At 47.1% G+C, this 26,434-nt stretch overlaps 1 protein-coding gene across 7 annotated transcripts in view; it reads right to left on the bottom strand.

Annotated features, from left to right (window-relative positions):
* Pdzd2 (PDZ domain containing 2) overlaps positions 1-26,434 on the bottom strand; it is a 385,871-nt gene that overhangs the window by 248,450 nt on the left and 110,987 nt on the right. The window contains exon 1 of one of the 7 annotated variants that reach the window (XM_039103088.2): positions 16,997-17,136. The exons of 5 other annotated variants lie outside the window; for them this stretch is intronic. The gene's annotated coding sequence lies outside the window, so the exon portion shown is untranslated. Of the gene's footprint in view, positions 1-16,863; positions 16,885-16,996; positions 17,137-26,434 lie in introns of those variants that run through there. One more of the 7 variants, XM_039103087.2, reaches the window with a different exon arrangement.

The raw sequence follows: 26,434 nt of genomic DNA on the forward strand, positions 1-26,434 counted from the left end.
GACTTAGCGAGTCAGGAGTGGGGAGTGGCTAGCCTCATTAAGAAGCATATACACAACACATGGAAGTCTTAAACTCCAGAGGAGATGGGCCAAATTGCTTTATCAGACTTTGACTATCTGCCAAGAGAGAGGGAGGAGGGAGCCCCAGGGGTGGTTTTACATCCATGTGTGTACAACCCCAGCCCAGTTCTCTCAGAAGACAAGAAGAAATATATCCAATGGAATAAAAAGCTCTTTGGAGCGGCAGAAAGGATAAAGGTTTCAAGAAGTGGGGAAGAGCTCGCCTGAGGGTTGGTCCACAGGAAATCCTGTTTCTACCGAGGCCCCATGGACTCTCCAACTTGGCATGAGCTTAAAGTGTAATGGAAACTGGCTCCCCTCTCCCGCCCCTTACTCTTCCCAGACACTTGCAGAGTCAGGCCATAAGGCCTGGTGCAGGGAGAATCCTCAGAGGAAACCCAAAGATCACGGAGCAGAAAGAGTTGACTGAGCAGCTCTCTGGGAAGCAACCCCCCAGTTTCCCGGGCCTTCCTGTGGGAAAGGCCTCAGATGAAGAGAAGGCAAGTCAGAGTCCATGGGAGTGAGTGCAGACTGAATCCCCATCTGACCCCAGTCAGTGGTGAACTCGGGATTCAGAAGGAACAGCCCTGAAGGACTGTGGTATTCTAGCCCCGACTCTCTCAGCGGCCTCCAGGGAATACCCGTGTTATCTTGGCCTTTAACAGAGAGTATAAGAGAAACGGACTAGAGAGGACATGAAACAGGAGAGCCTATAAACAGAGGGGCAAGGCTGCAAGCCACCCAAGTAGATTCTACATGGAGCATTCCCAGTGACCCTGGGGAGGTGAGTGGGAGTGAGAAGGGTGACCACCCCTGCCAAGGCATGTAGACATACACATATGCACAAGAAAAAAGATGCAACTGAAGAAGATCATGGATGGGCCCAGGACATACCATTAAGACAACCTTCGCCTAGTGACTTTCCTATACCCATGCATTCAGAACCCTAGATGTCAAATCCCACATTCTCTGAGCACACCGAAAGGCTCCCCATCTATTCTGTGTAGACAGTTCCCAGCACGAAAGCTCACTCATTGATTTTTTTCTATTGGAAATACAATTACCAAGTAGACAGACTATTTGCATTGACCCAGTGAGTGCAAGCTTTCCCCTGAGGATTGGGTGTAGAGCAGGCAAACCTCAGAGTAAGTAGCTTAGGAAGGACCCCAGCCCAGGCAGCCTCTGCAGCCTGTACTATGTGGAGGAACCGATCTGCATAGTGGAGACCTTGCTCAACAAGACACCACTGAGAAAAGCTTTGCCTCCTGCTGGTTTCTTTCCTGTTTCGCTCTAACCATCCCCTTTGGTTCAGCCCACTTTCTCCAAACCACATATGCAGTCACATCAGTAAAGACTGGTTTTTACCTCTTATAGGAACAATCACGTTCCAGCTCTTATCCCTACCTGCAAGATGACTATGATTCCAGTTTTAGATTCTATATTTTTTGTGAGCATTTTTCTTTATCTTGGGTATCCTGAGGTGGTATAGTTTGTTTGTTTGTTTATCATGGGTCATATTTACAGTTTAATATTAAAATGTTTGCTTTATTTCCAAGTTCAGATTTGTGAGGAGGGAGCCTTGTGCATGCTTCTAAGTATTAAGGACATGGTCACAGGTCCCTTCAAATTCCTATGTTAATCTTGAACCTGAATCTTGATTGGGGTGAAGTTCATTTACCCCATTCATAACCATTCATGAATGGACGGGTGCCTTGCGAAGGACAGGATGGAACTAGGTTATGACTATTGTTCTTGCAGCACGGATCATAGCATTCACCTCCGCCTGAGTCTGAGGTAACAGAGCCTAGCACTCTTCCAGCACCTGACCTTGTACTTGAACCTCCCAGTGAACCTAACCACAATGAAAACATTTCTTCACAGGTAACCCAGGGACCAGTCTTTTGTTATAGCACACATGGGCTAAGCCTGACCCCTTCCAGGTTTGGCGTAAGTATAGGAGACAACTGAGTGCTCATGTTGTGGGGAGTCACCATAGGTCTGACTTACACTAATGCATGGGATTGCAAAGGGAACAAGGACATGAGTGACAGAACCAAAGTCACAAAGAAAAAAAAAAAATCAAAGGAAACTTCATTTGCTTTCTCCACTCTTGACCTGGAGTCCCACCGAGGAGCCTTATGCTGCAGAAATTCTAGAAAGCACCAGCATTTTCCAGAGCCCTGCAGTCCTGTGGCAGCCTCCTCAGCTACACAGATGAGGGAACAGATTGAGAGGAGACCTGTTCCCCAGTGAATGATCAGAGCCCGTTACCCATGACGTCATTCTTTCATGAGAGAAAGTGTATCCCCCCAGGTGTATCTTTAAGGAGGAGATAGAGGTGGCCTAGCACCTTCTTGGTTTAAGTTCATGGACAGAAGGCTATCCTGCACATTGCTGAGCCCTCTGGGGAGAGGAGCTAACGGGGAGTTGAGGTTCTCAGATCCACCAATGATCTGGGAAATTACTGAGCTTACTAAAGCTGGCCATTACCTGCCACCCACCAAGTTCTGCTGAAGCATTTCCAGTGTGCCTTAGGCACCTGGTTGGAGGATTCCGAGTTCAGCCTCATTCTCCTTAAGATTCTGAACAAACAGACCATGCCAAGACAGAGTCCAAAGGAATCATGTGAAAATACCTGAAGACTTGTTCTCAACTTGAAATCTCAGGTCTTTTTGCCTGAGGAGGCGATTAAGAACTTGGCTTCCTCCCCAGTATGGTAGAGAGGCTCCTAGCCCTGCGTGGCAGGCTCAGATGCTCTCTTCCTTATTTAGTCCTGCCATTTTCCTGTCTCCCCTGTTTTCTCCAAGACTCTCTGTCAGATCTTCCACTCAGGGCCTTTCCCACGAGGCTCAGGACTAAAAAGAAGATGGAAACAAACGCCACCTCCACTCCTCCTCTTTCCGAGTTCCACAAGATAAACACTGGTTAAGAGAGTGGGGGGAAGCATCCCTTCTCTCAACAAATATTTATTAAACACAATAAACAGAGCAATGTCCTCATTCTCAGGAATTTAAAATCTAGAGTGGTCTTTAGAAGCCTGGCTAGGCCTCAGAATCACCTGGACCTCTTTGTCTTGAAGTGGCCAGATCAAATTGGTAGGGATTCTGAATAACAAGAAATACAACTGTGAAGGCACACAGACATCTGTCTTCTTAATGAGATATTTAGATAATTGATGTGGTACGTAGTTTGTCCAAAAATACTACTGGTTGGGCAGAGCAAGTGTGGCTGACTGCTCGGTGTGAGACCGGGAGCACAGGACAGAATCATTGCCGACGCCATAACATCTCAGCAGATCCCTCCTTGACCAACTGTATGGGTGTGTGTGTGTCAGAGTTACCAAATAAATACAGCACGAAGCTTGGTGAGGCGGTCCAGTGAGTAAAAATGTTTGTCTAACAATCCCGATGACAAGGGTTTAATTCCTAGAATCCATGAGTATTACGTAATTTTTCTGTTGCTATGATAAAACACCAGGACCAGAAGCCACCTATAAAAGTTTAGTTTGGCTTATGGATCTAAAAGGCTAGAGAGAGTTCAAATGGTGGGAATGGCGAAGCCACAGGCAGCTGGGGCAGGAAACTGGCTGGTCATATTTCGTCAGCACACGAGGAAAGAGCAAAGTGGAAATGGGGTGAGACCATAAGTTCTCAAAAGCCCTCCCCCGGCGACGTACTGCCTCCAGCAAAGCCCTCCCATAATGACGTACTGCCTCCAGCAAAGCCCTCCCATAATGACATACTGCCTCCAGCAAAGCCCTCCCATAATGACATACTGCCTCCAGCAAAGCTCACCTCCAGTGACGGACTTCCTCCAGCAAAGAACCCTGCCCATAGTGACGTACTTCCTTCGGCAAGGCTCCCCATTTCTAAAAATTCCATAACCTCCCCAGACAGCACCACCACCAGTTGGGAACCATGCATTCGAATATAAGAACCCACGTGGGGGGCACTTCTCATTTAAGTTACCGCTGTACCTAAAATGGAAAGAGAGAACTCATTCCACAGAGGGAGTCCACACACAGGTCATGGCACACATGCCACACCCACTGGCCAAAAAATATTAAAAAATAGTGTTCCATTAAATATGAATCTCAGACAAAAAACAAGGACTTTACGCCTTACACCTACCTCGATGCATACTTACCATAGGTAGTATGTATGCCTTAGTCTATTTGCGGCAAGAAAAGCACAGTTATATTGAAACGTTATTCATTTATCTGAAATCCAAATTTAACCTTGTGCCCAGCAATTCAGGCGTCATACCTCTATTCATCCCTGTCCAAAAAGAAGCTCCTAGAACCTTTGACCTACATGCTTTGTCTGCCCTTTGGGATCCACGTAATCTGACCCAGCAGCACCTTCGCCTTGCTACAGTGGGCTTTTATTTCCTCCTAGACGCCAATATCACCCAAGTACGAAGCCACCAAGGTCAGCCCTGGATCATAGCTCCTCATGCTCAGTTTCTTGTCACCTCAGCCTCTTCTCCATGAGCCTAACTGCTAGTCTCAGAACCTTTGCCTTCCCTGGATTCCTGGTTTGTCCAAACTCTCCAAGTACTGGTCCCCTCTTGCTAGTTGACTTCCTGGAGTTGTCTTCGATACACAGAGATATTGGTCTCACGTAAGACAATTGTATCAAGTCAAGAGGTGCTCGGGAATAGAAAATGTGGAGGTAACCAAATAGGTTTTCTACCTGATGTCTTCAAACCGTGAACTGGGACAACCTTCTATGGGCTTTCTGACAGGGCCTATGACTTTGATCATTCCATTTGCTTATTCTTCTAGTGAGATATTATTCGAATGAAGTTAAGCAGCTAACCATTGTTTGAAAACTATTAGGATTATCCAAGGAACAACCAGTTCTGTGAACAGCTCCCGTGCTGCAGAGCACACTGGGTTGTCTGCCAAGTGCACACTCAGATCTTTGTACCCTCCTCTGGGATTTTCTCTGAGGAAGTCAACTGTCTTCCTTCAACCTTTTGATCAGTGGTCATGAATGGCTTACTGCCCTGGTGGTCCGTGCTCTTCAGAGTGAGCAGGCGACACGGCACAGCCAGTGAGTTGGGGAGAGCCTGTAGGGTCTTCGGGAGAGCCTCCCCCCATTCTTAGTGACACCAGTATGCACGGGTCCCTTCTCTACCTCTGATGTCATCAGTATGCGTAAGATGTCTGCTGCCATCAGGTACCAGTCTGTGTTGGACCTTAGTGTAAGAAGTGACAGCATGAAGAGGGACTTTGATGATGAGTGGACACCAAGGAGACGCTTGGTATTTTTTTCTGCTGAAGCTTATTAAGATTACATTTCTCTAACTTGGATCTGGAAACACCTGGTTACCAGCACTGATCTCTATTAAAGGGTGTTCTTAAAGGAGAACATGCACGTTGGGCACAGAAATTCAAACTATGGTGTAAAGGCCCTGTAGCTGGGTCTACCTGCTAATAGTTCCATCCCAGAGGGTAGAAGCAAGGTGCTGACTCCTAGTCTCCCTTTTCTTTGAGTTTATATCAAAACAGCCCTGCTTTAATGTTTGTTGATGAGAAACGGAAAATAAATGTACCCGTTCCTTGGTTGAAATTCCACATTAACATATGTTCCGCACCATAATAACCAGTGTGTGCTATCTGGAGCTGCCCTCCTCCCCCTTTTTTGTGAAACATGGCCAGAGGCAGATGCCAGAATCCCTCAGGCATCCTCCACGCCCAGAATCACTGGTCTATGGGCAGAATGGTGGGCAAACCACACCCACACCCGCCCATACACATCCTACCCACATGTGCTTGACTTGCCCTGCCCCCTCTCTTCCTAGACCTGCTGAGCTGGTCCCTGTCTCTTCTGCTGGAACTATTACTCTGAAACCCTCCCCAATGCTGCCTTCTTTGGCTCCAAACATTTCCAAACACCTATGTCACCTTTTGAGCTGACAGATGGCGGTTTATCTCTACCGTACTGATTCTGGGAAAGTGAACCCACATCTCAAGGTCCTAAACAGTGCGGCAAAGCCATTAGAAACTAATGACATCTTCAATCCACCAACGAAGGCATAGTGCAAATAGTGGTCAGCCCTAAGCTGTGGACTTTTATTCTAGTACAGTTCTTATTACACTAAAGGAAGACAGGCAAATAGTACAGATTAATTGCAGACACTGTGGAAACAAACACACATGGCTGGCAAGGGGATGAAACAGACATACCAAATGGAGGCCAATTCACCCTATAAACATTGGTGCCTACTACCTTGTGCCAGGCATGACCACAACCTCCTGAGAAGTCCAGACTCAGTAGGTTTTACTTATATCTTCAAGAGAGACCTAGGTACAGGCACATAAAGAATGTATAACTTGGCTGCTGAAGAGATGGCTCGGATGACTGTTCTTTTAGAGGTCCCAAGTTCAATTCCCAGCAACTACACAGTGGCTTACAACTATCTATAATGGGATCCAACATCTTCTTCTGGTGTGTAGACATATATTCAGACAAAGTGCCCATATGGATAAAATACATACTCTAATAACTATATTTTTTTTTAAAAATGTGTAACTTAAAGAACCTCACGGATAAAACCTCAGGCATGATGTAGAGAATGGAGTCACTGCTTGAGCTGAGGGTATGGGATTCTTAGGGTGAGCCTGCGGGCAGCTGGCAGAGAGAGTGGGGAAGGTCTCTGACTGTGAAGGGTTAGGTGGGGGCAGGTTATAGCTGCATTTAGATGTCCTTACATAGACAAGAGAATAGACGGAACCTAATTTGGGCCTTTGTCTTAGGAAAGCAAAATAAGGAAATGCTCACCTCATCAACTTTGGTTATGTAATCATTCTGTTTAAAAATGTAAGCACTCTCTTTGAACAATACTCACTAATACGACTTTTCACTTCAGGGAAGTTCATTGATAGCTTTTTACTTTGTTTCTGGATTTTCTAGATGCATATGAACATATGTTATTTTACTGACTCAAAACTGGGACACCCCAAGCCTGCTGGGAGACTCACTTCAGGGCTCAAGGGCACATACTGCTAAGCTAAGGGTGTGGTGGTATCAAGGGCAAAGGGACAGGGTAGTTTCCTAGGCCACTTCAGAGATAGCATTGACCTGCAACCCCACTCCCTACACACACACACACACACACACACACACACACACACACACACACGTAAGCATACTCCCTCAGATTCATGTACAAACACGTATACATGTTCCCCCCACACAGATTTTAATGTACATTTAATTATAGGCATAATTAAATGTAGGCAACTAATTATAGGCATAATAAAAAGACAGATATACACACCTTAGAGTGCGTGTGGGGCTCTAAAGCATTTCTAAGTTGACCATTCAATTGGTGACCTCTTGGAACTAATGTTTAATAGGAGAGGGCACAAAGAAAATCAATGCAAGATGATCCAAGGTACTGAGAGGCCTAGGGGTGCACACAGTAGAGAGTTTCCTTACGCATGCTGGCTCAGCCCTTTCTCTGATAACCCAAATATCCAAATTAGACTTCGCGCCCTTTTCTGTGCACACTGGCTAAACTAGCGGAGGGAACAGCCAAGTCTGTCTTTATGTGGCAATGGACCACCCTCTCCCTGACGCCTGCCCAGGGCATGCTGCTCCCTACATTCATGAAGCTTGAGTCAGCTGCTTCTGTCTGAGGATACTGGCCCTGGGAGAGCCAGGCTTGTTATCAGGAGCCCACACAAAGCTCAGCTCAGAGGCCAATTAAAAAGCCCAGCGTGGGAGACCTTTGGCATGGATGACTTCTCCACCTAAGGACCACAGATGAGCTAGTCCACCAGCTTTGTTAAGCCCAACAGCTCACACCAGAGCCAAGAGGAGGTGACTCCACACGGCTGCTCTGTGGGTGATTTTCATGTTCCCTCTTCTGATTCCCACCTCCCCTTAGACCAAGAAAATGTGGATCTGATTAGGAAGCTTAACTTGGGCCAAACAGTTGTAGTCCTGGTCTCATTGGACAAACCTGAGAGGAAGACAGATTCCCTCAGGAAAGACAGAGGGACAACTGATGTGCTTAGGCTAGAAGAAGTAGCCATGAGAGAGAAGTGTCTTTAGTGAGTCACACATCCGCAGACAATGGACCCAAAGATTGGTTCCAGGTCACCACAGTCTTTCTTGCTGGAACACATCTGTCTGTCATTGGTTTAGTTTTAAACTATATTTCTACTACTGCTACCTATTAAAAATGTGTAGGTCCCTCCCCGCGCGTGCAAAGACCTATGGAACGAAGCATGAAAAAATACCTCTCTTCTGATTAAAATATATTTACACTCATTTGAATAGAATATGACACGGTCCCAAATTCCCAAAAGAAAGCAAATTTCGACTTAAAAAAAAAAGTCGTTTGCAAGAGACAACTCTCAAAGTTTAGACACAAAGATTTTTGCAAGAGAGGAAGGCTAATTAGGGAGGGAATTCAGTTGGCAGTTTGCTGGAGTTGGCTCCTGCTGGCTCCCAAGAGCTGACTGTGAAATTTGCAGGAAGTTTCCAAGCTGGTTGACATCATTTTGGTAGTTTGAAATCAGCAATGGTGGGAGTCTTTACACTGGGGAAATTGGCAAACTATTTGAGTCAGGAGCACCGGTAACCATTTGCTAAAACACGTGACGGCATGTAGCCGAGGAGGGTCCGTTTCCACTTTTAAGTATCTATGTGTATAAATTTTGATGTGTGTAGAAAGGCAGGAAGCAAAGCAGCAAAAAACATTAATTCTGGGAGGTGAGGCCAACAAGTAGTTTTTTTTAAATCTCCTTTTTCCTGTATTTTTTTTTCCTACAGGTCTGTGTACTCTTTGTATAGGAGTCAATTCTTTGAGCCAGAGAGACAGCTCAGTTAAGTTCTTGCTTCAAAAGCGTGGGAGCCTGAGTTCACTCCTCAGAACCCGTGGGAGAGAGTGGGGTGTGTTGGTGTGCCCTTATAGCCCTAGTTCTGGGGAAGTGGGGACAGGAGGGTCACTGGGGCACAGTAGCCAGCCAGCTTAGTTTAATTGGGAAGCCTGGGCCTGTGAGAGAACATGACTTGGTAGACTATGTTCCAGAGAGAGAGAGAGAGAGAGAGAGAGAGAGAGAGGAGAGGGAGAGAGAGAGAGAGAGAGAGACAGACAGACAGACAGACAGACAGAGACAGAGATAGATACAAAGAGACAGAGAGACAGAGACAGAGATAGATAGATACAGAGATACAGAGAGACACAGAGACAGAGACAGAGAGATAGATACAGAGATACAGAGAGACACAGAGACAGAGACAGAGAGACAGAGATAGATACAGAGACAGAGACAGGGACAGGGACAGAGACAGAGACAGAGACAGAGACAGAGAGAGCTCTTTCTCTCCAGGTCTGTAACTCACATCTTTCCCGCCTCCGCTTTTCCTTTCTCTTGCTGTCCTGGTCTCCAGGTTTGTCTTGTTTTGAGACAAGGTCTTACTAGGTAGTCCTAGCCAGCCTGGAGCTTGCTGTACAGACTAGGAGGGGAGTGCTGGGATGAAAGGCATGTGCCACCACACCTGCCCCTTCCCAGGATTTCATTTTCTGAACAGGGTAGTGCTGAAATTCAAACTCCTCGGCCACTGTAAGACTGTCATCGTAAGAATGTCAGGTTGGAAAAATGGCCGCTCACCTGTTGAGTGCTTGCTACTCTTCCAGAGCATCTAAGTTCAGTTTCCAGCACTCACATCTGGTGGTTCAGAACCACCTGCAGCTCTAGCTCCAGACAATCATGGGCTCCTTTGTGAACTCTGCCAGCACCTGCCCTCACATGTGCCCATACTCCCTTCCCCTGTTGGCACATAACTAAAAATATAAGAATTCCAGGAGTCTGGATAAGGAGAGCAGGCGAACAGTCAGTCTCCAGACACACAAAACCCCAGCAGCTCATAGTAGGTCAGCAGCTGAGAGGAGCTCACTGTGACCCTCTGCCTAGACATAGAGCCATAGGGGGATTTAACCAAAGGCTACTGAGCAAACCAGGAGTCTCAACACAGGCAATCCCACAGCCCTATCCTTACCCCTTTCCCCAGGAGGAGTCTGGTCTTCTCTGTTGTTTGTCTGGCTGATGTCCACTCTCCACCTTTACACAGCATTCTCACTATACACTCACCATGGTTAGATGTGCTTGACACTAACAGACACGGTGATGCTTTGTATGTGCTCGGCCCAGGGACTGGCACTATAAGAAGGTGTGGCCCTGTTTGAGTAGCCTGTTTGAGTAGGTGTGCCACTGTGGGCATGGGCTTTAAGACCCTCAGCCTAGCTGCCTGGAAGCCAGTACTCTGCTAGCTGCCTTCAGATGAAGATATAGAACTCTCAGCTCCCCCTGCACCATGCCTGCCTGGATGCTGCCATGTTCCTGCCTTGACGATAATGGACTGAACCTCTGAACCTGTAAGCCAGTCCCAATTAAATGTTGTCTTTATAAGACTTGCCTTGGTCATGGTGTCTGTTCATAGCAGTAAAACCCTAATTAAGACAGACATGTAAACCCAGGCATGGAAATCCCAAATGACTTATCCAAAGCTATGGATTGAGGGGCAGAGCTGAAACATTAATACTGAATTTCCGAGTTCTGTTTATTCTAGGCCAGACTGTACCTCTGGTCTCACACATTCAGGGCAAGTGCTCTACCACTCAACTAGAACCTTAGTCCTTTTTGCATGCTGCATTTTGAGAAATGGTTTTTCTGAATTGCCCAGACTGGCTTTGAATTTGCTCACTCAAGCAGACCCTCCTATCTCAACCTCTTGAAAAACTGGGGTCACAGCCTTGTGCCACCTGGTATGCCAAATTTCAGGATTAATCTTCTTCAATGGACTGCACAGAACACTCCATGAGACCTCAGATTTGCCACTGTGTAGCTAGGATTAGGTGAGAGACCCTGGTGCCCTGTGATCCAGGAAGCCCAGGACAACCTTTGTGATTAAAGGAAAGGCTTCTAACCTCAGCTTGACTTGCTTTTGAAGGCTGATGATCTCTGCAGGAAGAAGGTGGAAATCCTACCTCCCTTTTCCTCTACTTCCTACGAAGTCTTTGTATGAGGGACATTGGTATAGAGTGAATGCTGGCATTCCTGCTATGCCAGTGCTATGCAGTGGCTCTCTAACCCAGAGACTGAATCTCAAGTCCACCTGATACCACCAAGTCCTCTGTCATTGAACACGATGGAGCTGGGCCAGAAGACGTTACCAACTCAATGCCTTCTCAAGCAGACCGTGGATAGTGTGCTATCTGGGCCACTTTTGTTGGCGGGTTCCTAGCGCTGCTTATGTAGCTGCCCTGGTTCACTGGTGACCGACAAAGAGGCCTGACTACAGATATGAGGATTCTGAAAAACCTGAAGGGAGACCCTTTGAGAAAACGTGGGAACTGGGGAAAAGGGCAACACTAATTCCAAAGGCTTGTTTGTCAATCTTCTGAGACAGGTAGGGGTCTAACATGTTGTCCAATCCAGTATCTTCTAGTGTTGTTCCTGTGATGTCAAAATTCACCTCGATGTGTAATTCAGAAACCAAGAGGTTAGGGGTCTTAGTTTCAATCCTACTCCTCCTCCTAAGAACAAAGTGCCACTACCTGATTGATTGAGACGCTGCGTTTCTTTATCACCGTGCTCCTTAAGAAAGGACTCTGGTGTCTTTAAAATAGTGCATTTGAGAGACATCCATACACTCTAACATCATTACTAAAAGACTGAAAAAACTTGAGGCAGAGTGTGGGATGCAAAGATCACACAGACAAAGAGTGACCAGCCTTCCTTTAAACCAGTGGCTCCCAACCTTCCCAATGTGGTGACCCTTCAATATAGTTCCTCATGCCGAGGTGACCTGCCACCATCAAACTGCTTTCATCGCTACTTCATAACTGTAATTTTGTTATGACTCATAATGTAAATAACAGTGTTTTCTGATGGTGTTAGGTGACCCCTATGAAAGGGTTGTTCAACTCCCAAAGGGGCTGCAACCCCCAGGTTGAGAACTGCCACTTTAATCACATGGTCCCTCCTGTTTCAGCTGACCTTTACCTTGGCACGCAGTTCACCTTGCCTGGAGAAATGTTCCCCTCACCCTTTTATTTGGTTTACTCCTGCTCACGATGGTGAGGAAATGATGTAATACTTTTCGGCCTTGGAGCTGGCTCCACTACCTGTGCTCGCCCACTTGTTGAGTAAGATTTACTGTCTGTGGACCCTGGCCAGTTCGACAACGGACCTGCCAGGCCTGGTGACTTAACTCCGCATCCTCTGTGTCTTCTCACCATGCAAATTCACATCGACTCTGGTGGCCCCCAGAATCTGCCAACACCTCCCTCGCCATGAGTCCAGGATGTAACAGGCTAATCACTTCTCGCCCCCACCCCCACCCCCAGTAGTTTGCACGCACAGGTTCAGTGTTGCTAATGATCCTACTGATGAGTTAGGGATGACGTTTAGCTATGCGGAGGACAAACCAGCAGACACACGGCAGCATCCTTACAGGCTGAGACCCTGCTGAAGCTCTCGGCAGTCGTACAAATGTTAAAATAGTAACAGTCTCTGTAGCACTGTTTCCTCTTTTGTCAGATGCAGAGACATAGAGCTACAGACTATCTCGAAGGCACTCCATGTATAAACAGCAAATAGGTTAGACGCATCCCAAGCATAACAGAAGATCCTGCTTATTTGCACAACTGAGCGATTCTTCCTCTTACAAATTGCATCACTGCAGTGTTTCCATAAATAGCCGGCCTCCCTAATGACTCAATCACATGCTCTTCTTTAAAAAAAAATGCATTTTTTTCAAGACCACAACTCTCATAAAAAAATGAGGTGCAATTAAAAATGAAAAAATAATTGAAAGTAAGTGAAAAGACAAGAAAAAACCCTAGAACGGAGCAAACTCAGGGTATCTCGATGGTTTTTGCTAAAGCTGCTGAGAAATCACCCTGGCTTCGTGCTCTGCAAGCCAAGCATCCCTCGGACACCACGTGTAGGCAGTGCTCCAAGCTGCTGGGCTCTGGTAGGGCAGGTTAATCTGTCACTATCATTGCTTATTCTCCCTCAGGATGACCTAGTCCAAGAAATCCCATGACCTCCAAATCAAGAGGAGTGAGAGTCCACTTTGGACTCCTTGTGAATTCTAGTTGCTGTTTGTCCTCGATCCTCTTCCACAGTCCACATCAGCCAATGAATGGGACACTCTAACTGGGGTCGGGGAAGTCTACGGTTACCTGGACAGCAGCTTCTTACAGTTCTCCTGCCCCAGACAGACAAGCCTCCAGATCCTTTCTTCCATTACAGAAGCCTGTCTTAGTGGCAATGGAAATTCTTTTTGAGGGGAAACCCAGGGAATCCTATTCAACCTGCTGTATTAGTACCCATTGTGTGACAGTCTCTGAGCCAGGCTTAGGAAGGTTTGCTATAAACATGTGAGAGGCCAGAGAGCCTCCATGGTGTCAGACCCCATGCCGGTGACACTATCAGGTTGGCTTTAGAAGCTTTGATAAAACCAAATTCTCAGATGCTTTCTTCTTCATCCTCTCTGACTTCCACAAACAGAACAGGCTCCCATCGTGACCTACTTTCCCTTGCTTTGTGCTTATGCAGAACTCACAGAGCTTTTTCTCCAGCCTAATACTACCAATGACATGCTTTTCATCTTTGGGAAAAGAAAGGCCTGCGTTCATCCGCCAGAGCTCATAAGTGTCAGCGAAAAGACCAACCAAGACTGAGGACTTAACGGCGACTTCACTGGGAGACTCACATGAGACACTGTGAGGAAAAACAAAACAAAACAAAGCAAACAAAACAGCAACAAAATCTAGATCCTGCCCCTTGGAGAGAGCTCACATTTAGTTGAAAGTGTTCAACAAGAACCCAGATGTTATTAATGAACTAAGTGACTGCAAGCTTCCTCTAAGAGCCTAAGACCTCTTCCTCCAGTAGCCATGGCTGGGCCTGGAGTCCTGCCACACTGTGACCCGCTCTGCTCTTCCAAACTCTGCATTGTGCATTAAAAATTAATTGCCCTCTTCCAAATCTTCAGAGACTCAGAACACGGCTGGGTTTTAAAGGACAAGGAAGAAAGCTATAAAAGTAAGACTCAAGTGCTCCGTTTGGACAGAAACCTGCTATTAGTCAAAATTAAGTTGGTATTGACTTTGCCTTCTATTTTTACCTTAGAGGTTGTGTGCCTTTCAGTGTTTGATCTGTGTCCCTCTCCAACACCGAGACTCCAAATTACAAGCGGTTAACTGAGAAGCACTCACTGGTGATGTTGGAAATGTCACTGTTGGCCTGAAACCCTGGCACTCCGTGGGGGCTCAGAGTTTCTCTTTTATCCTCAAGGAGAAGAACAGAGCCAGCTCCATGTTTACCAGACAGACTTCAAAGGAGACACACCTGTAGCCTTGAGAGCCATTTGCATTTACTTCTAGCCTGGTTGGTTCAGCCACACAATATCCAGGCTGTTCAGTTGGGTTAGTATATTAATGCTGTAAGGAGAGGGGCTCAGCGGCTTCATTGCCCACAGGGATGTAAGATACGCACATCAAGGCTTCCATGCAAAGTTCGTTCCATCCCCCTGCTGGTAAATAGGTCATCCTTGTACTTGTTCATGCAGTGTTTACCAATACCTTGGGGATAGCATTGTGCTCAGCACATGCTGTACCCAGATGAGCTGAACAATGTCCCCGTGTTAGGGGCTCAGTGGAAGCATCGATCAACATAAAGACTTCCTTGGGTGAAGTATAGGGTGTGTTCGTGTCTCAGCCATCTTTTCTGCCTGTACAGAGCCCCACTGAGCCCCTAAGCCTGCATCATCAGGAGCACTTTGGTGCAACTGTGACAATTAGGCGGGAAGGGTGGAAGAACCATTCCGTCATACCCTTTAATTCAGCTCCAATTTGCTCTCATCACTGCTGCTGGCCTGGCCCCAGTTCTAACTGCCCAGGCCTCATCTGGTTTAGGCAAGCCTCACAGAAGCATCTGGGAATGTCACCTGTCTCCTGTGCCAATCAATGGTTGGGCTGTGCTGCGAACTTCCTTGCTGGCCTTTCCTTCTGACTTTTGCCAGCCTCTGGAGGTCTGGCACTCTTCATCTAAACTGTGTGCTGGAGACAGACCCTCTACTTTAAACATTCCCACCTCACCTATACAGAGACCTAACACCCGGCTAGGTCTGGGTTTTGTGCAGTTGGCACTGCCCCCTATCCCTCTGCCTTTGATTGGGCTAAGCTTCTGAGCATGATGGCACCAGGTGAAAACAGAGGCTTGCAAAGAAGGAGGTCAACAGCAGTGGTTTGCTGGCTCCCAATTTATTGCCTTGATCTCAAATACAGTAGTAAAACAGCAGCAGCAGCAGCAGCAGCAGCAGCAGCAGCAGCAGCAGCAGCAGCAGCAACAACAACACACTAAAAAAGACTGTCAGTGAACCCTGCTACTTAAAAATGGACAAAGTAAAACTGTCAAAAGCTTAAGAGGCCTAGACAAATTCCCCCTTAAGAAACACAGATTAAGTCAGGTGTGTTGGCACACACACACACACACACACGCACACACACACGAAGCTAAGGAAGGAAGGAAGGGAGGGAGGGAGGAAGGAAGGAAGGAAGGAAGGAAGGAAGGAAGGAAGGAAGGAAAGAAGGAAAGAAAGATTAAAGGGAGCTAGACAGATGGCTCAGTGGTTAGGAGCACTGGCTGCTCTTCCAGAGGACCCAGGTTCAGTTCCCAACACCCACATGGCAACTCACAACTGCCTGTAACTCCAAGATCTGACACCCTCGCACAGACATGTAGGCAAAAGACTAACTCATATAAACTAAAACAAATAAAATATTTAAAAAACAAAACTGAGGCACAAAGAGTAGCACCCTAGATTAACAGATGACAAAGCCCCGGAAGAAGGACACTGAGTTAGCCCACGCGAACCCTGCTGCCTGACTCAGGTTGGCACCGCCGGGCCAGCAACGTGATCACCAACATGCTTCATGCCTTTGGGCCTTGGCTTCCTCATCTGCAGAGAATAAGGCCATCTAAAAGCTCTACAGGATCCTCACCTCTTTCTGGAGGGTGGGTATATAGACATGGTTCAAATGAGTCCATTTAAAAAAAAAATCATGAAACAGAGAAATGGATACAAAGCAGGGAGTCATTCGTTTTGAAAGATCAGTAGAAAGTAAGTCAGATCACACGCCTGTAATCCCAGCACCCAGGAGGTGAGAGCATGGATAACTAGGAAGACAGCAATTTTGAGGCTAACCTGGGCTATGTGGAGTCCTGCCTCAATTTAAAAAAAGAAAGAGAAGAAAAAGGAAGGAGGGAAAAGGCGAGGAAAGAAGTATTGAAGTGTGGGTACAGGAACACATCAGACAACGCCAAAAGAGTTTCTACTTGACAACGCTGCAAGGGACTTATTGAGTAAGGATGAAGGGCTCCCAGTGCCAGGTATTTGAGAATGGCTTTCTCTTGCATGACTCCTTGAAGCCATCATTCTGAGGAAGCCATCACTCTGGGAAGTCCTGTGCTGTAGAAAGCCACTTAAGGCTTAAACTATTACAGTGGAGCCTCTGAGATTTATTTGCATACAGAACTCTGCTTCTCATATCTACCCATTAGCATCTCTCAGATGTGCACATCGGGTTTCACATCGTGGGAGATGATGCCGTTGACAAAGTTTAGTTATGTTTGCATTTTAAACAAAAAACAAGGTCCAGCAAAAAACCCAAGCGGGCAGAATGCTAACTTCCTGTTTTAAGCCCGAGTCACAGCTCACATAGGCACACATTCACGTCCCAGCCCACCTCGAGCTTCTCAGTCTTACTCACCGACAGCGGGTCACCACAAAGGCAAGCGGTGGCCCCTGCCTTTGCCAGCCACCTCTCCGGGGACTCCAGGACACACAGAATGCTGTCAGCAAACCACCCAACACGGAACTAAATCACACTGCTGCCTCCTCACCTCAGGGATTGAGCCTCTGCTTGCTTGGAGACTGCTCCAGGACAACTAATTGCTTTTCAGCCCAGGCTACACAGCTTTCTCACATCCAGTATTCCCTCGGGCCACATTTACTCAAGCTGTATCACAGAGCAGGATGGAGGGAAAGGGAATGGAGGGGAAGGAGGGGGAGAGAGAGAGCACACAGTGGTGGGCAGGAAATTGTTTTTCATCTTCATTATAAGTTACGTTGCCATTTTTAAAGCCTCTCACTTAAAAAAAAAAAAAGTAAGAAGCGCTCTTCCAGTTGTGTCTTTGGAAACTCATGCTGAAGGCTGAGACTGAGGGCGACACATGCCCACCACTGCCTGCCTGGGAGTCGGAAAGGGCACCCTCCACGGAGGAACAAGTGCAGGTCTCCTCTCCAGTCACTATCAGCAGCACCGTGGCCGGAAGGCCAGTGGGTCCGAGATGGTCTGGATGGATGCCGGATGTACCTAGTGAGGGTTGCTTGAAGAGAGAGCCATCAGAGATGGGCCAGAGGAGACCGGCCCAGGCCCTGCCTGCTTCCTTTGGGCAATTCTGAGGCAACGATGGCAATCTCATTAAGAGATGCTGAAAGTAGGGTACCAGCACACCGGGGCACTGGAAAGATGCACGGCGAAACGCGGCAGGAGGTAGAACAATCTAGAATGTGGGTCGGGTGGACATGTGCAGTTTTTTTTTTTATTGCATCTGTGTACTTGGTGTACTTATGTGCTGTGGCATGCAAATGGAGTAGAACTGTGACAACTCGTGGGGATCTGTTCTCTCTTTGGATTATGTGGGTCCTGAAGACCAAACTCAGGTCAGCAGGCATGGTGGCCAGGGCCTTTATTAGCTGAGCCTTTATTTTTTTTTTTTTTTTTTTCGGAGCTGGGGATCGAACCCAAGACCTTGCGCTTCCTAGGTAAGCGCTCTACCACTGAGCTAAATCCCCAGCCCAGCTGAGCCTTTATTAGCACACGCACACACACACACACACACACACACACACACACACGCACATGTACACACACACATGTACACACACACACGCACACACGCACATACTCACTCTCACACACATGCACACACACATGTACACACACGCACATGTACACACACACACGCACACACGCACATACTCACTCTCACACACATGCACACACACATGTACACACACACGCACACACTCACATACTCACTCTCACACACATGCACACACACATGCACACACACGCACATGTACACACACACACGCACACACGCACATACTCACTCTCACACACATGCACACAGACACACAGACACACACATGCACACACATATGCATGCACATGCTTACACACACACACTCTCACACACACACACACTCACACACACACATACTTACTCTCACACACATGCACACAGACACACAGACACACACATGCACACGCAGGCACACACACACACACTTACTCACACACAGACACATACAGACACACATGCACACATATATGCATGCACATGCTTACACACACACACACACACACACAAACACACACACGGGCACACACTTGTTTAAGTGAGAAGGAAATAAAAACTTCCTTCCAGAACCTTCAGGTTCCCTGAATGTGTATAAACCAAAAACTTGAAGCTACCCTCTCCCCCTGAGGCAAGCATCCCAGAAGCTCCAGGAGAAGTTTTGGACATCTGGTCTAGAGAAATAACCCTTGACCTCAATCCTCAGGGCTTATTTCCCACGCCCCAGACCTGAAGGGTTGGAAGGGGAAGGAGGAGATGAAAAGGGGCAAGAGTGGACAGCAACAAGAAGCTTGCGATCTGAAGCCGCACTTAGAAACAGTGACCCAGAGTCCCCAAGCCATTTTCAAATCTTAATGAAGGGGAGTGTGACAAACAGTGCCGGTTTTGTTGTCCCCCCCACCCCCACCCCACTTCCTTTCTTGTAAAAACAAAGCAGCAGAGCTGAAGAGACAACATACTGGTTGAGAGCATTTGTGAGGACTAGAGTTCAGTTCCCGGCACCTGCATCAGGTGGCTCACAACTGTAACTGCAGCTCTGACGCCCTCTTCTGGCCTTCACAGGCATTGCCACACATGTTCATACACTTGCACACAGACAAGAACATGTAAATGAACTAAAAATAAGAAGTCAGTATCATTCTTTGCTACTTTTTCATAAGCCATGTGAACCTAGCTCGGGAGGCCAGCAAGCAGGAATGTGTGGTGGGACACCATTAGGTCACTTCCTCATTGCTATGATACAGTACCTGACAAAAACAACCTAAAAGTAAAGAAGGTGTTGTCTTGGCTCACAGTGTGAGGGTGTGGCTCATGTGACACAGCTAGGCGCAGTGCATCTGCAGTTACAAACTAAAGCAAGAGGAGTGCTCGGGCTCAGGTCACCCCTTTAGATTCGGTCTGGTCTTCAGCCCACAGTTTGGGTAATTCTTTCTATCTCAACTCTCCTAATTTACAATCCCCTTCGTAGAGGTGCCAAGAGGTTTGTCTTCTAGGTGACCGTGGTGGTTTGACTACCCATGTCCCCTATAAGATCATGTATTTGAATGCTTGGCTCCCAGTTGGTAGAACTATTTGGGAAGGATTAGGAGGTGTGGCCTTATGAGAGGAGGTGTGTCATTGGGGGGGTGTTGAGGTTTCAAAAGTCCATACCATTCTCAGTTATCACATCCTCTCCCTCCCTCCCTCCTTCCCTCCCTCCCTCTTTTCCTCCGCCTGATGTCTGTGGATCAGGATGTAAGCTCTCAGCTACTGCTGCAGTGCCACACCTGCTCCCTGCTGCTATATTCCCTGCTATAACAAATCATGGAACCATGAGCCTCAGTAAACATTTTCTTTACAACTTGCCTTGGTCATAGTGATAGAAAAGCCACTAAGGCAGTGATAATAGATCCTATCAAGTTGACAATCACTATGAACGGCCACAGGTGGACAGTGGGAAAGACCCTGGGTTTTGTGAATCCAGAGCAGAAGTTGGTTGACACTCACTATGGCACACAGGTATTCCTCTCTGTGACGTTCCACAGTCAGACTGCCCCCAAAGACCTTCCGAGCCCACCTATTTTGATGCCTTAGATCTAGCGAGAGCTTGAGGTTACAGTTTAGAGCTTCATGCCGTCTAACACCTGTCACACACTGGGCTTACATTGCTATCAGAGGACTTCCTTGTCTCTATTAGCTGCGAATGCCAGAAACTAGCTACTTCCACCTTGCGCCTAATGTGGTTGGATGCAACTAATTAAGTGCTTGTCTAAGCTATACTCCTTTGCTGGTTTCTGATTCTCTTGCACGAGGCCTTGGTCTATGGATTGCTGGATCAAGGTCTCCATTGGCTGGAGGTGCATCTCCAACTACCTATTCTGTTTTCTTGTTGACATCCTTCCTTCCCTGCCTCTGCTTTTCAGAGTTTCGAGGTTTCTAAGTCCAAGTTGTATTTAAGAACATACACATGTCATTAAAACTTATGTGAAGAATTCGCCAAAGTGGGTTCCTTCTAAATTCTTTCCTTCCAGTGTGGCGCCTACAGACTATTTACTCTTTGTGGTCAGTTGTTGTTTTGTTGAGGTTCATGAGTCCCACCCCCACCCCCGCCCACTTTCTTTTTGTCTATTCTAAACGAGAAACTGCATAGCCATTAAGCACAGCACTCTGTGGCAGAAAGACACAGCAGGCAGTATGCTGGGTACTGCCTTGGGTAAACATAGAAAGCACCAGCCTGCATATCTGGTACCAGAGTTAAGAGCTGCAACCCCTAGCACAAAGGGACTCAGTGGGGACATGCTGAAGCTGGCAAGGTTCGTCCTGAGCTACTAAAGGCTATCCTCAGAGCCCCCCTCAGCTTCCAAGAACAAGGAGAACGGTGCCTCAGTCACTGCCCTTGTATACCAGTAACTCTCATTTGAACAAAATAGACGTTCGGATTTCAAATAACCCCTAGGCACTGTTTAAAAATCATATCCTTAATTATCCATTCTGCTGGGCTCCGCCCTGACTTCAAGTCAAATTATTCCCAGTTTGATCATCGCTGAGGGGAAGTGGTGGGGGCTGGGTGTCAGGCCAAGTATAAACATCTGGAGGAAGCCGTCATCTCAATATGGAGCTTGAGAGAAGCCTAGGTTAGCTCTCAGATTTAATGTTCCATTTAAAATCTCCTCCTTCCCCAGCCATGATACCATCTAGTGCTCCCATCTGATAACTTTTGATTTATGGCTCAGCCAGTTGTCCTTGGCAGCCGTGTGACACTCGGCATCTGTCAAAGTTGATGGACACCAGTGATTCGGTATTGATTGGTTGCAGTGAAAGGGAAGGAAAGGTCTATGCTGGCATGAGAAGTATCTGAATCCTTCGCTTGCTCGCGGTTTTCAAGCCTTTAGATGGTACGCTGGGCAAGAGAAAAATAAACGTGGGCAAGCATGAGGAGAAACTGAACTCCTCCCACGTCACTAGTGGGCATGTGATGTGGCGCAGCCACTGTGGAAAAAGCTGACAATTCCTCCAGAAGTTAAACAGAATCACCACACAGCCCTGCAATTCCATTCCTTGGCTCCATACTCCAAGAGTGGAAAACACGTGAAAAGCCACAGCTCTGTACACGAAGTCCCTAGCAACACTCCTCACAGCAGCTGGAAGGTGGAAACAACTCAGAAGAGCCATCAGCTAATGAATGGATGACGGAAATACTGCGCATGTGTACAGTAGGATTTCCCTTTTGAGGCAGTTTCTATATCCCAGGCTCACATCAATATTGCTATCCAGCAGAGGATGAGCCTGGACCTCTGATCTTCCCACAGCCACTCCTTGGTACTGAGATCACGGGAATGTACCGCCATGCCCGAGTTAGATAATGCAGGAGACCAAAGGCATGCAAGGCAAGTCCTCTACTAACTGAAATACATACCTAGTCTTTAGGGACTGCTATTTGACCATGAAAGATAGGTTATAATTGATATATACTACAACTACAACTGGATGGACTCTGAAACAACATATGCTGCGAAAAGATCAGACAGGGAGGCAAACGTGTTGTATGATCCCACTGATAGGAAGTACTTAAAATGAGCGAATTTACAGAACAGTGAGCAAATCAGTGGTTGCCAATAGCTGCAGACGGGGACAAGGAGAGAGTGTTTAACAACAGTGGAGTGTGTCACCTGTAAGATGGTGAAACCGTTCTGGAAACAGACATACGGTTACAGAAGGGGAAGCTACTTCAAGCCATTGAACTGGACAGATTAAAATGATAAATCTTGGGCTTCATATATGTTACCACATACACCACAGGAGAATTTGTTCTGTTCAGTTTACATCTGCCCTGTCTCTAGTGCCCTCCCTTTTTGCCTGTGCCCACTAGGGGTGAGTTCTGATATTTAAACATGGCCGGAATGATTATTTTTTAATGATTAGTGTTACTGTGTGTTAACTATGTGTATATGTGAGTATGTACATGTGAATGCGGGTGTCCATGGAACCCCTCAGGGCTGAAGTTACACACCATTGTGATCTGCCCAAGGTGGGTGCTAGGCACCTCTGCGAGAACAATGCTCTTAACAGCTGAACCCCTGCCTGGGCTTCACAGACACTACATAACTAATCAAGATGTTGGGCAGGGATGTTTCCCATGGTTGGGAGTGACAACTGTGACTTCCCGTCTGTCCATACCCATGTTACAGCCTTTAGCTGATGATCTCAGTCCAACACACCCAAAGGAACATGCTTATCTCTTCTGTCTAAGAATCACCAAATCCATTTGGTCTTCACAAGTACCAGTCTAGCCCGTTACTCAGCTCATGACCTTAAAATGTAAAGCCAGCACATCATACAGAAAACAAATTTAAGTTAATAGGTTGTACAGTAGATAGCCACCCAGCTGCTCTGTCTGAACAGGAATGAACTGTGGTGCTTTGGAATATCTGCTCCTAACATTCTAGTTACTGCCATGAACTTGAAGATTACTAATCTAGCCACTTGTAGGAAGTAAGAAGCTACATGTGGGACCTGAAAGCATGAATTAACAAATTCATATTCAGTGGGATTTCCTTTACAACATTTAACCAACCATGAGACCTGTATAGCAGAGAACTAGACGCTCTGGCTAGTACACACAGAGTCCCATGAGGTGCCCATTAATTCAGAAGTCTAGACTTCCAGAAGTCTGAGTCAGGAACTTTTCAGGATGTCACTTAGGTCCTACACTTGATACCTTAATTTTGGCTTCATTGGACCACACTGGACAAAGAGTACATTATCGTCTTCCTCAAACATTCCCATGGTAAATTGTAACCTGTCAATGAACTTGGCCTACAGCTTTTGCAGAACTTCAGATCAGGGCTGATCCATATTATCTTAATGCATGGATGAACGTCCCAGGGCAACCCACCACTCTAGCCTCCCTCTAAGGCTTCACGCCCAGACGTCGACATATTGTTTCCAGTAGTCACCTTTAGGAAGGCGGTTCAGTCATCAGTGCTAATTAACATGAGCACGATAACACCAAAACCTGGACTTTCGGACACGCCTTCCCATTCTGCACATAGTGAAGTTCTCTTGAGTCTTGCTATCACTGGCATTTGCCTCTGCTACAAACTCTACATAGGACATCTCTCCAACTGCTTACGTTTCTCTGCTCGCACTGTTAACACACCACAGGGAAGAGTGTGGCGCTCTCATCCCACACCGATCGCAGGGCCAATAATCAGAGCTGAACCACTGCTGATGTGGCCATTTCTCCATCTCAGTGTCTCTTCATTGTGTTCTCATTCTCTCTCCTAAATTAAGAACCTGCAACACCACATCTGAAGTTTGCATCCTCTTAGTCAAGGCTTTTACCATTCGATCCCACCTTTCTGCCCTATAGTGCCTAGACTACCACCCATCCCCAACCTCACCCCATGACCACTCATCCTACCCCTGCGGATCAGTACAGCCCTCCTCCCCCAAATCCTGCTGGTTTCCAGTCCACTTCCGGAACGCTGTCTCTCTCTTCTACTCTGCCATCTACTCAGCGCATGTTGTGGCTACTTTGTGCAGAGAGAGCTAAACGCTTAGGAATGTGTGCGGACACAGCGCAGCATGAAACCTTCCATGGGGCACTCTCACACTATCTGGGTACAACTAGTGTCACTTCTACCCCATACCTAACTTTCTCCTAAATATCTATAAAACCCTAGGCAAGTCCACCTTCTCCTTATGTCTACTGTTCAGTGTTTACTTGTTGGCTTTCTACTACCTCGAATCACTCTGCCCATGTAGGCTTGGCCTCATGAATCCCTGAAGCATGCCAGGGACTGAACTCAGGCACCTAGCACGCAGCATGCACATTACCTAGGAAGCACACTGAGCGCACTGTGGTTGCCCAGTAAATCTATGTTGTCAGGCATATATTAGAGCGACTAACCCCATCGTCCTTTATCCACTAAGGGTGACATTTCTGCCATTACTCTTTGGTTTCTCTACAGAGGGGCCCAGCAATAACATCCTTTTCCTCCCTGCACTGATTCATCCAGAATGGGAAGCGCTCAGGCCCCATGGGAGACAGGCACTTCGAGTGTGGCATCCTAAGATGCTGTGGGGAGCTCTTTCATAAATCATTTTACTTTTTAAATCCTTTAGGGGCTGCAGAGATGGCTGAGCAGTTAAGAACATCAATTCTTCTTGCAGAGGACAAATTCTTTCCAGAGCATCCACATCAGCTGGCTTACAACTACCCATCTCTCCAGTTCCAAGATACCTGACAGTCTCTTCTGGCCTCCACAGCCATTGCGCTCATGTTTATGTATCTGTGTACAAGCAGACACAAAGATACGTGATTGACAATAAAAACAAATATGAAAAACTATTTTCCTTTCAAACTTTGGGATAAGCAACAGTCACATAGCCCCCGCCCTCACCAAACTCATCCAGTTAGCATTCTCTCAGTGAAAAACACATCGAGTTCCAAAGTCATACCTACCCATCCCCCACTTTCTGGCGGTGCCTCCCACATGGTAAGTACATGCTATCCCACTGAACTATACTTGCAGCCCTCACGCTCTCTTCTGAGAACCACCTACTAATTATTCATAGACTCAGCTCCAACAAGAGGGTCGGCAAATCAGGCTGCAGTAAAGTTTTAGAGGAAGGCATACAGAACTGTCTTTTCATGTCCCACTGGGAAGCTTCCGTTCCGCCCCAGCCTCTCCAAAGACTGTGTGTGTGACGACAGCTGTTGCTGCGGTTGTGAGGAGGGTGGTCACAGTACACTGTCACTCTGCAGCAGCTTGCTCACGCTGTTCCCTCCCAGGCATCTAGAAATAACAACGGTGGCAAAGGCAGAGCACAAAGGTGGGGGAGCGGGTGGGCGCAGACAAAGGGAGGTGGGCACCGCTGCTAACTGCGAGTGTGGGGGTGTGTGCCGCGTGGGTTCTTAGCGTATTGCTAATAGGGTTACAATGGGGGCAAAGCTAATGGCTCATCATGGGTGAGCACCTGTTGGGGATGACGTGGAGGAGGAAGAGGAGGGAGGAGTGGGACCAGGACTGATGGGATGTGGGGAGGCAGGAGCAGTAACACTTTTTTTTCTAACATTTCCTCACTCTGTCTTTTGGCTTTTAAGGTAGAGGCCATACATTGCCCAGGCCTTGGGACACATTGAGAGGGTATGCATGCACTGTCTATGCTGTTCTACCTCAAGACTGAAGACAAAAGGTCAAGATGGAGGAAGGAAGGAAGGAAGGAAGGAAGGAAGGGAAGGAGGGAGGGAGGGAGGAAGGAAGGGAGGGAGGGAGGGAGGGAGGGAGGGAGGAAGGAAGGAAGGAAGGAAGGAAGGAAGGAAGGAAGGAAAGAGGAGGATCGGAGGGGAAAGAACATACTAGAAAACTCCAAATTAGAATTTCCCCATTTGAATGCAACATGATTATGGGCTGATAACAGACAGGACTGTCCAGGGCCCAACTGTGAGGGTAAAATCTTCCAAGGCCCACATCTCTCTCTTCTTAGACCCGGAGCATATGCAGACGCTACAAGTATATCAGTTATGACTTGAGCCTCCCCAATGCTAAGTGATGGCTGACATCCATTTTGGGAGGGTCCAGCATAGACCGTCTTGGGCTAAAGGACCCTAACTGTATGTCTCTGTGCTGGGATGATGGCAAGCCTGCTCTTTCTTTCTTTCTTTTTTTTTTTTTTTAAAGATTTATTTGTTTATTATATAAGTACACTGTAGCTGTCTTCAGACACACCAGAAGAGGGCATCGGATCTCTTTACAGATGGTTGTGAGCCACCATATGGTTGCTGGGAATTGAACTCAGGACCTTTGGAAGAGCAGTCGGGTGCTCTTAACCACTGAGCCATCTCTCCAGCCCAAGCCTGCTCTTTCTAATGTTGGCTGGCATGGCTTACGACGGGCAGCCTTCCAAGATATACTGAATCATTCATAGACT

The sequence above is a fragment of the Rattus norvegicus genome, chromosome 2 (genome assembly GCF_036323735.1).
Source record: "Rattus norvegicus strain BN/NHsdMcwi chromosome 2, GRCr8, whole genome shotgun sequence".
Classification (NCBI taxonomy): Eukaryota; Metazoa; Chordata; class Mammalia; order Rodentia; family Muridae; genus Rattus; species Rattus norvegicus.